The following is a 12,935-nucleotide window of genomic DNA, read 5'->3' as shown; positions in this document are numbered from 1 at the left end:
AGTTTTTACGTGGAAAATCCCTCAATGTGAGGGTAAAAACCACGGGACCAAAGTCCAAATCATCCATTATCAACAATAGTAACGGGGTACAATGTTTTTCTATCTAGTTACAACTAAATGATGAACATCAAGAAAACTCTTGTGTACCAATAATAAAAAACATCATTGAAATGAATAGCAAATAAGAAATCTCTCACCAAAGTTGGAAGCACAACAATGGAAGCAAGAAGAGATGTTGAAAATGGATTTTTCTTCTTCGTTTCAACCCTTGTAAATCTTCTTCTTCTTCTTCCTAAAAACCTTTTTTTGTTCTATGATATTTTCTAGAGGTCTATTTTTTGAGTTGAGAGAGTGGAGAGTGAGCTCTCTCCAATTCGTTGGTTAGCCAAGGACGTATTGGCTTGCCTTGCAAGCCAATGCAAAAAGTCTCTCGACTTTCCATTCATTTCTTTTTGTCTTTTTCTTCTTTTCTTTTCTCTACCTTTATTAGTGGGTCCCACCTCATAAGGAGGGGTTCCCCCTCCCAACTTATGAGGAGGGATGCACCATGCCCAAACCTGCAATGCTTCTACAATATTCAAATTTTCTTTTGGTAAGGCCTTGGTCATTATGTTTGACCCATTCTTGTCAGTGTGAATTTTCTCAAATTGCACTTCATTTTCTTCAAGAACATTCCGAATCCAATAATACCTCACATCAATATGTTTAGACTTAAAATGAGAGCTTGCATTCTTACACAAGTGAATGACACTTTGATTATCACATTGGAGTGTAAATCTTTCTTGTTTCAAACCAAGTTCATTTAAGAACCTCTTCATCCGCAATATCTTCTTGCAAGCCTCTATGATAGCTATGTATTCAGCCTCTGTAGTTGACAAGACTACACATTTTTGCAACTTGGACTGCCATGACACTGCTCTCCTAACAAAAGTAGACAAGAAACCCGATGTAGACTTTCTGGAGTCAATGTCACCTGTAATATTAGCATCTATAAACCCTTTAAGCATAGGTTTACCACCACCAAAACACAAACATACTTTGGATATGCCTTTTAGATACTTGAGGATCCATTTCATTGCCTGGATTGGTAAGAAATCTACTAATCACACCAATCGCATGTGCTATGCCCGGCCTAGTACAAACCATAGCATACATAAAACTTTCTATGGCAAAGGCATATGGGGTGTTCTTCATTTCTCCTATTTCTTCCTCATTCTTTGGGCTTTGATCACCAGACAATTTGAAATGATTTGCCAATGGAGTACTAACTGGTTTCACTTTATCCATGCAAAATCTCTCAAGCACATTTTCTATGTAGCTTTCTTGTGACAACCACAATTTCTTGGATTTCCTATCATGTGAGACTTTCACACCCAAGATTTATTGAGCTAGACCTAAGTCCTTCATGAAGAAAGACTTGCTTAACTACTTCTTTAACCTATTAATTTTTGTCTTATATTGCCCAACAATCAACATGTCATCAACATATAGCAAAAGAGTGATAAATCATCACTAGAAAAATACTTAGTGAAAACATAATGATCTAAAGTTGTTTTACCATACCCATGCTCTGTCATGAATGATTCAAACTTTCGGCACCATTGCCTTGGAGCTTGTTTTAAACCATTCAAACTCTTCCTTAACTTGCAAACCATATGTTATTTTCCTTTGACTTTAAATCCTTTCGATTGTTGCATGTAGATGTCTTCTTCCAAGTCACCATGGAGAAAAGTCGTTTTGACGTCCAATTGTTCAACCTGCAAATCCATATTTGCAATCAATCCCAATGCAATATGTATTGATAACATTTTTACCACTAGAGAGAAAATTTCTTCAAAATCTATGCCCTTTTTCTGTCCAAATCCCATCACAACCAATCTTGCCTTGTACTTGGTTGCGAGCTCCTATCTTCATGCTTCAACCTGTATACCCATTTATTACTGAGTGCCTTTTTACCCTTGGGTAGTTCTACCAAATCATAGGTATGATTCTTATGCAAGGAGTTCATCTCTTCTTGCATAGCCTTGAACCATTCTTTCTTGTGCTCACTTTCTTGAGCCTCATGATAGCTTTCGGATTCACCTGCATCTGAAAGCATTATGTACTCATTTGGTGGATATTTTCTTGATGGTTGACGTTCCCTAGTTGATCTTCTAAATTTAGTTGGGGGCTCTTGAGGGGGTTGCTCCCCCTATTCATAATCACTGTCAACATCTACATTGGGAGCATATTCATTATTTTTTGAGTTCACATTTTCTTGTTGCACATCTCCTCCATTATTTCTGTGCACCAAGGGAGGAGACACTGGATCCAAGTCTACAAGTTCACCTTCATCTACTTGAGGCTTCTCAAAATTTTTCAAAGTTTTCAATTGTTTGGTCTTTAAGAAAGACCACATCTCTACTTCTGAAGATTTTCTTTGCCACTGGATCTCATAACCTTTCATATGCATATTCCAAGAAAGCACACTGCTTGATTTTGTCATCAAGCTTAGACCGCTCAACCTTGGGTATATGCACAACGACCCTACAACCAAATACCTTGAGATGATTATAGGAAATATCTTTTCCTATCCATACCCTTTCAACAACATCACCATTCAAATACCAAGCATACAACAATAATAAAACAAATAAGCAAAAATTGAGCAAGCAATAGTAGTAGACACCAAGTTTTTACGTGGAAAATCCCTCAATGTGAGGGTAAAAACCACAGGACCAAAGTCTAAATCGTCCACTATCAGCAATAGTAATGGGGTACAATGTTTTTCTATTTAGTTACAACTAAATGATCAACATCAAAAACTCTTGTGTACCAATAATAGAAAACATCACTGAAATGGATAGCAAACAAGAAATCTCTCACCAAAGGTGGAAGCACAACAATGGAAGCAAGAAGAGATGCTGAAAACGGATTTGTATTATTCGTTTCAACCCTTGTAAATCTTCTTCTTCTTCGTAAAAACCTTTTTCTCTAAATCCCTTTTCTATTCTCTAATATTTTCTAGAGATCTGTTTTTGGAGTTGAGAGAGTGGAGAGTGAGCTCTCTCCAATTCGTTGGTTAGCCAAGGACGTGCTGGCTTGCCTTGCAAGCCAATGCAAAAAGTCTCTTGACTTTCCATTCATTTCTTTTTGTCTTTTTCTTCTTTTCTTTTCTCTAAATTTATTAGTGGGTCCCACCTCATAAGGAGGGAACCCCAACAAACTCTACAATGGCAAAGATAAAAACCATGGTAAATGAATAAGCCAAACTCAAAATCGTTAAAAGTTTATGATGTACATAACTCATGTTTCGCAATTGTAGCCTCATGTTAGTCCTCAAATATCTCAGGGAAATATGTTCTGCTACCTCTTGCCATTTTATTTTAAGAATCGAAAATACAGGATCCATAGAACTTGTTAGATTGGTAACAATTTATAACATTTCCATCTTCAGTCTTAAGGTAGAAGACGATGAACAATGTCTTTCACTGAAGCCAATTTATAACATTTATAACATTTCCAAAATTACCTATTGCCATTTTATTTTAAGAACTAAAAACATAGAAGCCAATGAACAATGACTTCCATTGAAGGGTAGTTTTGATATTTCCAAAATTAACTGATGGACTGTTAACAACAAGGACCTATTAGACACATTTTGAAAGTTTGAGTACTGCAAATACACGTTTTAAAGTTTGGGGACTAACTTGAGACAACCCCTAAAGTTCAAGGTACTCATTAGGAATTTTCCCTAGTTCAAACCACTTTATGTTCCATGTCCACAAGCTGTTTTGTAATGGTTCATCAATAAGAACTCATAATGTTAAAGTGCACTTTTGTCATATAATACATGATTTTGTAGTTAATAATCATCAAATGACAACTACATGGAGTCATGGACCCATGATACTCTGCCTTCTATGGACAAACATAGGATATATTTTGTTGATCAGAAACAAGACTAAGGGCATTGCTGGTTAACTGCAATAATTACATTAAGAGGTATATTGGTATTAGTGAACTTTTCTTTCTTCTCAGAGAATGTATTTCTGAATTCTGAATATTTTATCCCCATATATAAAAATTTTTATTTGTGTTTTGAGTGTATTATTGGAAAATAAAAGGTTGTAAGATTCCTCTTTAAGAGATAAGAGGTAAAAGATAAGAGGAAATGAACACCCGTTTTCCTCTTAAAGTTATAAGATTCCTCCTAAAATATAAGAATTAAGAGGAAACGAACAAGCCCTAAATGTATTGGTTTTTGTACACATTGATAGGTTAAATATTAGGAGTTAGGTCACCTGGTCACTTTTGAAGGATAATACCCTTTTAAAAAGATGTTCTACCCAATTCTTGAAACTTAATAAAATTTCAACTTAAGAGTATCACCCCTTTAAATCACAATTTTTTAGTATCACACATATTGATACTTGGAACCTTTGATCAGAGTTATCCTTGGATGATTTCAGAGTATGCCACACTAATGGGTTTGGTGTATTTTATCCACATTCCCAACACCCCAAATCAAAAAGGTGTTTTGAATTTAAAAAACAATAGGAAGTACATGTGCTCAAGGTTCAAAGTATTGACATGTATCGACTGATACGTATCATTCCAGGACCCCTCCAATAGGGGTGTATCGGAGGTTTGACTGGTTCAGGGGTAAAGGAAACCTAAACTGGCCCCCTGAACCGGTTGTGAAATAATAAAAAAGCAATAAAAATATGTACCGATTCACCCGATATGCCCCTACCGATGTATCAGGCGTATTGATATTTTGAACTTTATTAGTCATGTGATTGCAACAAATTCGTGTCTTACCATTCAAAGTGGATGAGCTCTTTCTTTGTATTGTTATTTGTTTTCTGATGAGGGGAATTTTGGTCAACCTAATTGATAGTGGACACGTGGACACTGTCAACAACATAGCGTCCCACTCAGCAAGATAGCTCGCTAGCTCGACACATGGTAACCAACATCAGGTACACGATCGAGCTAGGGAGAGCTCGATCCATAACGTCCGACATAGCAGAGCAACTCGCCAAAGTAACACATGGCAGTCAGTATCTAGCATGCGATTGAGCTAGGGTGAGCTCAATCCTCCGACAGCACCAGCTCGTTCGAAACAGTATCAAAGGCAATGCCCGCGTAAGCGCTGTAGCCAAAACACAGGGAACAATCCACCAAATTGACCGCCTCAAGACTAGCAAGCGACCTGTAATCGACACACAGATCCACTAATCAACTGACTAGTACAACCCAGAATTTAGGAAACAACTCTATACAAGGCTTAGAGACATTACCCAACAACACCTGAACCTCTAGTAGTTATAAAAAGACCCCATGACCACTCCAAAAGGTAGGCATACATAAGCTCTCACTCTCTCCCAATTTCTTTGATAAAACCATTCACTGACTTAAGCATCTGTGTGTCCTCCTGCATAAAATTTACCTAGGCACTCTAACCTCTCTTTCTCTTCTACAGAGTTCAGCTCAGACCCTCAACTCGGCTCACCGCAGATTGAACCCGGTCCGAGCCATCTCATCAGACACGAGGGAGTGAATAGATTCTGTGCCTCATCTATTGGTAGGCATATTTTGTGCCTCATCAATTGGTGTCGTCTGTAGGAAACACAATAAAAAGCATGTGTTTCCTTTCATTCATCTCTTTATCCCTCTCATTTTACTCAAAGAAACCTTTCAATGTCATTCTCAGGAAATCCTTCCACCAATAACATCAACAACCGGATCCCAACCATCACCATTGGCCAAATCGATGTTCCTCTGCCACAAGAAAAGAATACGAATATGCCCCCCATCTATGGGACCAGAAGCACCTCCTACGACAGGTTAATGACCTAGTACGGTGTGTCAATACCATGATTGAACCAATGCGGTCATGGGAGAACAGGTTTGTGTTTATCGCTGGACAAAAGTAGCATCCACACCAACAACAGTCTCAGTAGCAGCTTCATCAATAGTCTCAACAACTTCACCAACAATCTCAACAGCAGTGTCAACCACAACATCCGATGATGTCTGGACAATCAGCCTCATAAAACCAACATCCCTCACAATCCAACAATTTGAATCAAGAAGGTTTACCCCAATCGCGAGTGTGTAGCCAAATCCATGCACCAAACAGAGAAGATACTACGGCTCTAGATGAGCAAGGACTAGAAGAGAGCCAAGTGGAGGCCCCTACTGAATCTAATGTAGCTAGCTCCACTGAAGACACCAAAAAAAAAAAAAGAAAAGAACACACCGCATAGGAAGGAAGATACAACTTGCCCGGGCAGCGGGCGAGGTTCGTTTGGGAGAAGGTAGCACGACAACAGGAAGAATAATTACTTTATCAGAACAACCCGACTTGACCAGGGAAACCCCTCTCGCATAAAAAATCCTTAAAGCTCCATGCCCTAAAAACTCCCAAGCACCCACCTTGGAATCCAACCGAGGGAAATCAGACCCAGTAGAACACGTTAACAGTTTCCAAGCTCTAATGCTCCTTCATGGAGCAAATGATGCTAGTATGTGTATGGCATTCCCCACTACGTTAAAAGAAGAAGTCTAGCTATGGTATTTGGGATTGACCCCAAGATCCATAAAAAACCGGGACCAGTTCGTCTAACTCTTCATCAATGAATTTATCACAAGCACGCCACTTTCAAAATTAGCTATGTACTTGTTTAACATAATCCAAAAGCCTAACAAACCACTTAGAGAATACATCCGACGCTTCAACATGGAATGGTTGCAGATTCCTGATTTAGATCCCTCTGTACAACTGATAGTAGCCAAAAAAGGCATCAAGCATCGCAAGCTAAAATGGGAACTAGAACTCCACCCTCCAGCTACCATGGAAAGGTTCCTCATGGTTGCCCATGATTTCATTAGAGCAGAAGAAGTTGTAGGACCGGAGACCAAAATAGTAGGAAAAAGGAAGCAGACAGACGAAGATGCAAGCACAAGTCGAACCAGGCGAAGAAGCAGGTCACCTCATAAAAGTTAGATCCCCAAGGAGAAGGTGTAGCAGCTCGCCATGTCAAAAAAGCAGGTCACCAAACAGAAGAGCAGGGCGATGACCGGGAACATCTCCCGCATACAGTATGGTATTTATGCCATTGAATACTCGTAGAAAGGAGATTCTGATGCATATTTAGTCTAATGATTATGTAAAATGGCCTCCCAAGATGAGGGGGGATCCCAACACCAAAAACCCAAACAATTACTGCCATTTCCACAGGGACTTCAGGCACGATACTGAGAACTGTTGGAACTTGAAGAATGAAATTGAGGACCTCATTAGGCAAGGTTACTTGAAATGTTTCATCAAGGATGAGCGAACTCAAGAAGCAGAAGCTAACAAGGAAGCATCGCAGAGTAGCATACATCAGGAACCACCTGCTAAAAACCAACAAGCACTAGAGAGACAGGTTAGAGGAACTATCCACGTGATCACAAGGGGCTCGATTATAGCAAGATGCACCTCATCTGTTGGGAGGAATGTAATACATGAACTGGAACAAGAAGATAACCAGCCACACAAACACCCCCGAGCAGAAGAAGTTATTTATTTCACTAAAGATGACATGTGAGGGATCCAATACCCTCATGACAATGCTTTGGTGGTAAAATTGCTCATAAATGATTTCAAGTAAAAAGGATTTTGGTAGATTCAGGTAGTTTGACTAACATCTTGTTCTCTGAAGCCTTCAAAAGAATGGAATTGAGTAAGGCCGACCTACAGCCCGCTGATATACCACTGGTAGGATTTAGCAGGGAAGTAGTTTGCCTGATTGATTAGGCTACCGATTGAAGTAGGCTCCCCCCCCCCCTCAGCTTGCCTGGAACATGATTTTCTAGTAGTAGCATCTTCATTGCCTTAAAATGCAATCTTGGGATGACCAATTCTACATGCATTGCGATCTGTGGTGTCTACCTACCACCTAGAACTGAAATTTTCAACGGGCACAAGGGTGGGAGTGCTACATGGTGATCAACTAGAGTTTCGGAAATGCTACGTGGAATCACTAAAAGCAAAAGGTAAAATGATAGTTGACATCGATCTGGATCCTCCGCTAGAAAACACTGAAGAAAGAGATCACCCTACTGAGGATATAGTAGTAGTGCAGGTCTCCAAAACTGACCCTGAGAAAACCCTATGGATAGGAGCCCACCTGAAAAATCCTCTATGATCTGAATTGGTAAGCTTTTTATTAAAAAACCTAGATGTTTTCACCTGGTCAGCTATTGAAATGCCTAGTATAGACCTCAATCTTATAACTCATAAACTTAATGTGGACCCTACAATTAGACTAGTCTGGTAAAGAAAGAGAAACCTTGCCCCAGAAAGGTGGAACATAGTAAATGAAGAAGTGGGGGAACTGCTAGCTGCGAACTTGATAGAGGAAGTCCAGTACCAGAGCTGGCAATGAACCCAATTTTAGTGGAAAAAGCAAACAACAAATGGCGGATGTGTATAGATTTCACAGACTTAAACCGCACCTGCCCAAAAGACAGCTTCCCCCTACATAGCATAGATTGGTTGGTAGACGTGACCTCAGGATTTGAACTGCTTAGCTTTATGGATGCCCATTCGGGCTACAACTAGATTTTGATGGATCCTAAAGATCGAGAGAAGACTACATTTACCACCGAGAAAAGCTTGCATTGTTACATGGCCATGCCATTTGGTTTAAAAAATGCTGGAGCGACCTATCAACGATTAGTGAATTTTGTTTTCTCGGAGTTAATTGGTAATAAAGTTGAATGCTATGTTGATGACATGATTATAAAAACTCTATTTTCAAAAGAATTAGTTTTTTATTTAAATCTCGTATTTGAAGTTTTGCAAAAACACAACCTAAAATTAAACCCAAACAAGTGTGCTTTCGGTGTGACCTCAAGAAAGTTCCTGGGTTACATCATCAGCTAGCGAGGTATAGAGGCTAACCCAGAAAAAATCCATGTGATCTTAGACATGAGACCACCCAAGATGGTTAAGGAAACCCAAAGATTAATAGGACAAATAACAGCTTTGAACCGGTTTATGTCCAAATCGGCTGGGAAGTGTCTTCCCTTCTTCAAAGCCATAAAAAAGAACCAGGCCTTTGAGTGGACCGCGGAATGCCACATCGCCTTTGATTAACTAAAGCAATACCTCAGCCCGCCCCCTCTACTGACTAGGCCAGAGGTAGGAGACAAGCTCAAACCCTATCTCTCTACAAGCGAAGAAGTGGTAAGCTTAGTCCTTGTCAAAGAGGTAGACAAAACACAGTTACCAATATACTATGTTAGCAAAGTACTCATGCCACCGAAATAAGGTATCCAAACATTGAGAAGCTTGCCTTCACCTCGGTATTAGCTGTCTGGAAGCTGAGACCCTACTTCCAGGCGCACTCCATAGTGGTGCTAACAGATCAGCCATTGAAGCAAATTCTCCAGAAACTAGAGACCTTGGAAAGACTCACCAAATGGGCAATCGAGCCCAATGAATATGATATCTGGTTTGAGCCATTGGTGTAATCGGAAGCGTGTCATTAACCACTTCAGAACACCAGTTTAGAGATTTATAAATTTTTCCAATCCTCACGTAACCTTAAACAACGTAGTACGTGGTGAGGAAGGGGTCAAACCCATAGGGAAGCAAAGAAAAATTATTATTTTCATTCTAGAAAGATAAAAGGAAAATAGAGTTTATTAATGCTGAAATTAAAGGTTCGGAATTAAACAAGACAATAATTAAAATTTAGAAATTAAAGAACACTGAAATCAACAATACAAATAAATAAAAGTGATCCAAAATTCAGATCCAGTGGCGGTAGCTGTCTAGGAAGACGAAATACAAGCTTTCTCCCTCCATTCAGCCCTCGAACCCCACGAGACACTTTAGCCTTGAATCGGGCGAATTTAGATCTGCAAAACACACAAATGAACATAAATTAAACCTAAAAGATTGTTGTAAAAAAAAATAGCATAAAAGAAAATAAACAAAATTGAAAGGATCGCTGATCAAATCCAATGGCGATAGTTGCAGATTGGTTGGACTGCTTGTAGGAACCCCTCTTGACAAGATCTAGGCATCCTTCCCTTCTACAACCCTTGAACTCCTCAAGAAACCTTAGCCTTGTGAACTGGGTAAATTGACCAACCCCTTCTCCAAGGCCCCCGGGGTCCTTTTTATAGTGAATGGTGGATAAAACAGGGATTAAAGAGAAAGAGGGGGCTGACAAAGGGGTTTTTGTAGAAATATGGGTGCCCTAGGGTTGAGAATGGAGGGTTAGGATTATTCTAAGGTGATCCTAAGGCTGAGAAGAGAATGAGAGGGCGCCCAATATTATGTATGGTTGAGATTTGGGCTCCTAAGATTGGATGGTGGAGATTTAGGCACCTAGGGCTGAAAGGTGGTGATTAAAAGGAGTAGGTGGTGCCCTAGAGTGAATGGCCGAGATAGAGAGCAAAATAGGGGGTTGAGGTCTAGTGGCTAAAGGCTGAATGGTGGGGATTAGAAGTTAGGTGGCACCCTAGGATTTGCTAAGGAGAGGGGAGTATGCTAATACAGTAGGAGGGGTGCCATTCTGGGTTTAGAAAATAGGAGGTGCCCTCTTGTGCTCAAATTTTCACAGAGACATCCCTTCTCTCAGTTGGAATTCACACCAGCTTCCCAAAAACTGCATTTCAGCCCTGAAACTTCCCCAGTTTTTTCTAGGATTTGCACAGGGACCCTCAGAGGTCACAATATTGAATTTAACTGAGAAAAGGGCACATTTTGACTATTCTAAGGCCTAAGTAACCCTAAAATGATGCACGTTAAGGCATCAAAATACAGAGTTATCAATCGTTCACAACAATTCAAGCGCAGGTCCTGGCATATTTCATTGTCGAGTATACCTTCAACTCGTCGTTGCCCTGGCAGATGGTGCTAGCAACAGAAGTTTTATCCAACGCGACTCCCCCACCTCGTGAGATAACGAGCTAGGACGAGGAGCCTTGGATACTTCAGGTAGACTGCTCGACTCATCGGGGTAGAAGTGGAGTTGGGTTAATACTATATGGACCTTGCGGAATAAATCTGGAATACGCGCTCTAGTTTCTATTCCGAGCATCAAACAACGAAAATTAATATGAGGCTCTGCTAGCAGGATTGGTATTAACGAAGGAAGGGGTTGTACCCACAAGGAAGCAAGGGAAAAAATATTATTTTTGTTCCAGACAAATAAAAGGAAAATAGATTTGGGATTTGCAAAAAATAAGTAAATAGAATATATTAATGCTGAAATTAAAGGTTCAAAATTAAACAAGACAATAATTAAAAATCAGAAATTAAAGAACATTGAAATCAACAAAAGTGATCCAAAATTCAGATCCAGTGGCGGTAGCTGTCCGGGAAGACGAAATACAAGCTTTCTCCCTCCGTTCAGCCCTTGAACCCCATGAGACACCTTAGCCTTGAATCGGGCGAATTTAGATCTGCAAAACACACAAATGAACAGAAATTAAACCTAAAAGATTTTTGCAAAAAAATAGCATAAAAGAAAATAAACAAAATTGAAAGGATCGCTGATCAAATCCAATGGCGATAGTTGCAAATTGGTTGGACTGCTTGTAGGAACCCCTCCTGACAAGATCTGGGCATCCTTCCCTTCTACAACCCTTGAACTCCTCAAGAAACCTTAGCCTTGTGAACTGGGTAAATTGACCAACCCCTTCTCCAAGGCCCCTGGGGTCCTTTTTATAGTGAATGGTGGATAAAACTGGGATTAAAGAGAAAGACGAGGCTAACAACGGGGTATTTTGCAGAAATATGGGTGCCCTAGGGTTGAGAATGGAGGGTTAGGATTATTCTAAGGTGATCCTAAGGCTGAGAAGAGAAGGAGAGGGCGCCCAATATTATGTATGGTTGAGATTTGGGCTCCTAAGATTGGATGGTGGAGATTTAGGCACCTAGGGCTGAAAGGTGGAGATTAAAAGGAGTAGGTGGTGCCCTAGAGTGAATGGATGAGATAGAGAGCGAAATAGAGGGTTGAGATCTAGTGGCTAAAGGCTGAATGGTGGGGATTAGAAGTTAGGTGGCGCCCTAGGATTTGCTAAGGAGAGGGGAGTATGCTAATACAGTAGGAGGGGCGCCATTCTGGGTTTAGCAAATAGGAGGTGCCCTCATGTGCTCAAATTTTCACAGAGACATCCCTTCTCTTAGTTGGAATTCACACCAGCTTCCCAAAAACTGCATTTCAGCCCTGAAACTTCCCCAATTTTTTCTAGGATTTGCACAGGGACCCTCAGAGGTCATAATATTGAATTTAACTAAGAAAATGACACATTTTGACTATTCTAAGGCCTAAGTAACCCTAAAATGATGCCCGTCAAGGCATCAAAATACAGAGTTATCACACCCCCAACTTGATCATTGCTAGTTCCTTAGTAATGCAGCCTTAAAACCACATTGAGTATAAAAAGAAGTCATTCCCATAGCAAGATCATCATTGACAAAATCAGCTAAGTATCCTGATGCCACAATTCTCAAACTTTGTATTAAGGGGTAAAGTCATCCTTCTTTGATCATTATAGAAATTTGGCTTAAAAATATTATATACCCTTCCATTTGCAGACTGTCTCGATAAGATAAGATTGATTTTTAAAATCAGGTGAGTATTCTTCTTATCATTTATGATAGTGGATTTCTACCCCTAAACTTGATATGCACACTTATTTTTATTGCTACGTTCCACCGTTTGATGCAAATCTCGACACTTGCCTTAAGTGAAGAGACTCATTTACTAAGTGTTAGGTGATTGTCTTTGGCATTCCCTTTTCTATTTGACGTGAATCTCGACACTTGACTTAGGTGAAGAGACTCAATTACTAAGTCTAGGGTGTACATTGACCTTTTGTTCTCAGTTTTTTTTTTTTTTTTTTGAAACATTGTTCAGGGTAGTCCACTGTCCTCTAAT

The sequence above is a fragment of the Nelumbo lutea genome, chromosome 1 (assembly GCF_056320005.1).
Source record: "Nelumbo lutea isolate HS-2025 chromosome 1, American lotus-T2T, whole genome shotgun sequence".
Taxonomy (NCBI): Eukaryota; Viridiplantae; Streptophyta; class Magnoliopsida; order Proteales; family Nelumbonaceae; genus Nelumbo; species Nelumbo lutea.
Note: the sequence above shows the minus strand (reverse complement) of the source record.